Raw genomic sequence first — 6449 nt, 5'->3', positions numbered from 1 at the left:
ATATTATCAAGATTTTAAAATAACATCATCCTTACCAATTCTCTCACTGTCAGACTATCTCTGTTTTTTTTACTCCTTTGTCTTTATCCTGTATTCATATGTTCATTATAAATTTTATTAGTTTTGTTGACCTTTTTCCTCTATTTCAGCAGTTCTCTGAACCTAATATCAGAGAGCAATACAGCCATCTACAACATTATTCATATAATAAGATTGAAGAACACAACTATAAACAATCACAGACTCATTGATGGAAGCCCTATTTATTTATCCACAAAACTGGATTTAAGTCACTAGGCAATTCAAATGATCCTTGGTATTAATAAAGGGAAAAAACCCACAAATGAAAAAAAAAAAAAACACCGAAATAACAATAAAAAAGAAGTAAAAGGAAAATTTTTCATTTTTCATAGCAGCCATTCAACCACATACTATACTCTATTTTCCATACTTTGATTTTGATTTTATAGACAGAAAAATATTTGTTTTGTATGAACTTGGTGGAGTTCCTATCTCTAGTTTACAATGGTATCTATAACCTTCAGAATGTTCTGTGTTCTCTGGTACTTCACTCTATTCTTTGTGCCTTATCTTTGACACCCCCAAACCTGCCTTCTTTGACTCCTCTTTATGTAAACTCATATCTTTCAAACTGGGTCTTCCCTCAGTTATTCAAAGAATATTTATTAGACACCAACCCTGAACCAGTGCCAAGCCTTGTGTTACTTCAAGACAAATCAATGTATACACATATGTACATGGGCACAAACCCACCAAGAATATGAGGATCTTGTCATTTACCACTCTGGTTATAGTTCTTTTTGGCAAGTTGCCAGGAGACCTGACTTTATACTGCTAAATTATTAAAGGTTCCGTTTTTGTTAACATAGAAATTGCCTCAGAAAGATGCTTCAACACCAATAAATTTATCAGTTATTAACACTTAATATAAAGTATTTTATCAGAGCATTTTGTTCTTTTTAAAATTTTATTTTTAATTCTGAATACTTATATATGACAGTAAAATGCATTTTGATACACTGTACACAAATGGAGCACAACTTCTCATTCCTCTGGCTGAACATTGTGCAGAGTCATACCAGTAGTGTAATCATGGATGTACATTTCATTCCACTGTTCTTCCCATCCACACACCCCCTTCCCCCTCACTCCCCTCTGTACAATCCAAAGTTCCTTCATTCTTCCCTACTCACCTGCCCCATTATGGACTATTACCTGTTTATCAGAGAAAACTTTTGGCCTTTGGTGTTTTTAGGATTTGCTTATTTCACTTAACTTGATATTCTCTAGCTCCACCCATTTATTTACCTGAAAATGCCATAATTTTGTTCTTATTTAGGGCTGAGTAATATTCTGTTGTGTATACATACCACATTTTATTTATCCATTTATCTTTTGAAGGGCATCTAGTTTGATTTCATAGTTTAGCTACTGTGAATTGAAGTGCTATAAACATTCATGTGACTGCATCACTGTAGCATGTTGATTTTAAGTCCTTTGGGTATAAACTGAGGGGAAGGATAGCTGGATCAAATGGTAGTTCCATTCCAAGTTTTCTGAAGAATCTCTATATTTCTTTCCATAGTGGTTGCACCAGTTTGCAGTCCCACCAGCAATGTATGAGTGTGCCTTATTCCCCACATCCTCACCGACACTTACTGTTGTTTGTGTTCTTCATAGCTGCCATCCTGAATGGAGTGAGATGAAATCTTAGAGTAGTTTTGATCTGTATTTCTCTAATTGCTAGAGATTATTAATATTTTCTTCTATGTTTATTGATTGATTGTATTTTTTCTGTGAAGTGTCTCCTCAGTTCTTTTGCCCATTTATTGATTGGGTTATTTATTTATTTATTTATTTATTTATTTAGGTGTTGATTATTTTTGAGTGCTTTATAGGCCCTGGAGAGTAGTGCTCTATATGAAGTGCATCTGGTAAATATTTTTCTCCCATTCTGTAGGCTCTCTCTTCATGTTATTGATTGTGTCCTTTGCTGAAAGGAAGCTTTTTTAGTTTGAATCCATCCAATTTATTAATTCTTGATTTTATTTCTTGCACTTTAAGAGTCTTGTCAAGGAAGTCAGGTCCTAAGTCAACATGATGAATATTTGGGTCTACTTTTTCTTTTATTAGGCGCAGGGTCTCAGAGTATTTTTAATAATACAGTTTTGGAGAAGTTTCTGAGCTGTGTCATTAGATGTAAGTTCTGAGGATCACTGCTGATTAGCAGAGATCTCTGCCACCTACCTTGCTTAGTCTGCAAGTACTATAAATGTTCAGGAACAGTAAGCAAGAGGAAACACAAGGATGCGGTAATAGACTCCATTCACTTTACAGATTTACTCATGCAAGCTGGACCCTGAGTGAATTCTGTATTCTGCCTATATCAGTATCTTCTAATGCACTAGATAATACTCAGATTTCTAGGCCCAATGTTAGGCCTGTAGAACTAGAATCCTCAAATGGGCACATGGAAATCTGTACTTTTAACCAGCTCCTCAGGGCTTCTTATGAACTCATGAATTTTCAGTTGTTACACTAAGTGGATTCCATGATAAATATATAAAATGGTTGGATTTAGTTACTGTTTATAAGAATTTGTCTGTCATTCATATTTTTAAGATTTACTTCATCACTTTTCAGGTAATTAGTTTTCAGTTCTGTCACAGTGATCGACATTAGCTATCAATTTACATCATTGTTTGGATGTTTGAAAAACAAAATAAATTATATATGTGTGATTAGTGTTCATTTTATCAATCATAGATTTGTTTTGACATGTCATTACCAGCTAGAATTTTGTTTAAATGGTAATGTCTACCTTTCATTTACAATGGTATTAATTCTGGTTTTAGAAAACAGAGTGATAATGCTATAATGAAAATAAAAACAAATGTAGGGTACTGCCACGATAACATCATGGGAAAGGCAAACTATTCCTGGCAGCTGATTTCTCAAATGAAAGAAATAGAATATTTGTAATGTATACGTTAGATAATTCAGATTTTAAAAATTTACAGAGAACCATTAAAATTTAATTGAAAGCAAAGTCATAATATATCATTTTCTACTGATAATTGGGAAAGAACTAACTGACTTCAGTTTAAATGCCTGCTATAAGAATTAGTTTCTTTATGAAAGTATATACCTATAAAAATACCATAAAAGGTGGAAGTATTGAAAACTGTGGTGGAAAACACACCATCCAATATCCAAGGGGGGGAAATATTTTCAAATTGTATTCAATATAGGCCATGAGTAATTTGTTTAAAACATGGTAGTTTATGGAAGATTTTTTTCATAAACATTAAGAAGCTATTTTTTGTTTATATAAAATTTTATTTTAGTCTTAGTTTTTAATTTTTTTGTTCTTTTTCCCCAGCATTGCTCAAGAATTATTGATGTATAAAATAATCTCAGATATAAGTTATACAATATAATGCTTTAATACACATGTATATTGTGAAATCATGACCACAATCAAATTAGTCAATATGTCCATCTTCAGATAGCCAACTTCTTTTCTCTTTTCTTTCTTTCCTTCTATCTTTCTTTTCTTCCTTCCTTCCTTCCTTCTTTTCTTCTTTCTTTCTTTCTTTCTTTCTTTCTTTCTTTCTTTCTTTCTTTCTTTCTTTCTTTCTTTCTTTCTTTCTTTTTCTTTCTTTCTTTCTTTCTTTCTTGTTGGCAGCAGGTCCACCCTGGCCCCTGGAGCCCTACCTCCACTAGTTTGTTCTGCATGCCAGTGTGGCCAGCTCACAAGGCCATGGCGAACTTGCGGTTTTTCTGTTCCTGCTTGTCCGTCTGAGACATATGTATCCCACGGGAATGCCTTGACCTTTTCTGGTCAGATGGACTTATTGTTAAGGGAGGTTTCGGTACCTGACAATAATAGATGTTGAAACTAAATTTCTCCCCCCTCCCTCCTGCTTTTGGGTAGTTTTCCACTTCTGCTGCTTGGGGTATAAAAAAAGTGTGTTAGCAATAAAGGGTATTGACTCCTGGATGAAGAACCTTGGTGTCCTGTGTGTCTTTTAACCTCGCCATCCCTCGCCGGACTCAGCTCCCTTGGCCGGACGCGGCACTTTCTTTCTTCCTTTCTTTCTTTCTTTCTTTCTTTCTTTCTTTCTTTCTTTCTTTCTTTCTTTCTTTCTTTCTTTCTTTCTTTCTTTCTTTCTTTCTTTCTTTCTTTCTTTCTTTCTTTCTTTCTTTCTTTCTTTCTTTCTTTCTTTCTTTCTTTCTTTCTTTCTTTCCCTTTTTCCCTTTCTCTGTCTCTTTCATTCTTTCCCTTTCTTTTCTTCCTTCCTTCCTTCTTTCCTTCAGCAAGAATATCAAATCTACACTATGTTCAAATATACAGTACAGGGTTATTAATTCTAATTACCATTTTACATATTAGATTCCTAGAACTTATTAATTGTATGAATGAAAGTTTGTACCAACATGTGACTCAAATCTTCCCATTTCTTCTGCTCACCAGTCCCTGCAATGACACTTGTTGGCTTTTTAGATTCAACATTAAGTGAGATTATTTAAATGTATAAATCAAACAAAACTCAATCTAATAAAAATTATCAAAGTAATTCAATAGGCTCTTACAAACTGGTATCTGTAGTCAATAAACATATGAAGAGGTGCTCAATCTCATTAGTCATGAGAGAAATGTCATCATGAAATACCACTAAATCTCCCATCTGACTTACGTCACTTAGCATTGTGATCTCAAAATTAATTTATATTGTCACAAGTGACAGAATGTATGGATGAATAATATTCAGTTGTGTGTATGCATATAGTCCATTGTTTATACCATGTTTTCTGTATTCTACCCTTGCTTCTTTTGCTCAGCATATTTTTGAAGTTCATTTGTTTATTTAAATAAATTCAGAGATGCAAGTATAGTTACTTTATGAATATGTCACATTTTATTGTGTATCTGATAGAAACTGGAAGTCTGAATTTTTTTCAGTGTGAAGCTATATTAAACTACTACCAACATTTGTGCCTGTGTGTTTTGTAGTACATAGGTTTGTACTTTGGTAATACTACTGATATGTAGCTAAGAATGACATGCTTTAGTAATGAGGCACACATATAGTTATAATAAAGAATGACAATTTTTCAAGGATATTGAACTATTTTACTGTATCAAAAATTGTTAGCGTCTTTATACTAGTTTTTAGTATTACCACTAATGTATGAGATTTCCCATTGCTTCCCATTCTTGCTATGTTCACTTTTGCCTGTTTTAATTTTTCATGTATTCATTTATGTCCAGATTTTACCCATCCAGTTGTGTTTGGTGATATTTCATTGTGACATTTCCCTGATGACTAATGAGCATATCTTTATATGTTTATTGACTATTAATACCTATACTTCATTTAGTGCCTATAGAATTATTTGCTCATTTCTATTATATTTAGTTTTATCTAATTTATATGTTCATTGAATGTTCTAAGCCCTTTAGTTTTACTTGATTATACATGTGAATATACATATACTTTTATATTCTAAACCCTTTATTAGTTTTGTATCTTGCAGATATATTTTCTGTTATGTGATTTGCAATTTCACCTTTGTACTGAAGTCAGTTGATGGACACAGGATATTATTTTCTATATTTACCTGACCAGTTAGTGCCCTTTATTGTTCTACTTAAGAGTGTTTTCAAATCTGTGCTCCCAGATTTATTGTAGCATTATTCACAATGGCCAAGACATGGAAAGAGCTTATGTGTCTATCAGTGGATGAATAGATAGAGAAAATGTGTTATATTTACACAATGGAATGGTATTTACCACTTAAAAAGAGCAAATGTTTTATTTTCTAGAAAATGGGTAAGTCTGGAGTATATTATATCAAGTGAAATAAGCCAGGTACATAAAGACAAATGCTTCTTGATCTCATTTACATGTGGAAGTTTAAAAAGGTGAACTGTTTAACAGAGTAACACAGTAGTGTTTTCATCATTATATTCACTTTCTGATAATTCATTCAGCTATTATTTATACACTTTCCTGATAAGGTCATAATTCAATAAAAAGCTAAAAGAACTTAGCTTATTATGTAATTCAACAAATGAAGTGCAAATTCAAAGAATTTAGTCAACAAATTGAACTAAAATGTTTATGTTTGTGGTACATTCAATGAAAATAATTTTCTGATTGCATAAGATGGTTTTACTTATACCCACTTAAAACAATGTCAAATAAAATTGTTATTTAATTAAAAATAGAATATATAAAAGCTTCTAAATCTTTCCATTTAATTTAGAGTACAATGTTCTTTTCAGCAATAGTGTTTATATGAATTCTGCATTAGTAAAATATATTCCAATTGACAACATGTTTATTCAGTTCTTAATTGGATAAGAGGCACAACAATAGGTGAAAAAAAAAAAGAAAAAAAGAAATAGCACTTCTCTTAAG

Source organism: Marmota marmota, unplaced genomic scaffold (assembly GCF_001458135.2).
Source record: "Marmota marmota marmota unplaced genomic scaffold, marMar, whole genome shotgun sequence".
NCBI classification, from domain to species: Eukaryota; Metazoa; Chordata; class Mammalia; order Rodentia; family Sciuridae; genus Marmota; species Marmota marmota.
This window is presented reverse-complemented; position numbering follows the sequence as displayed.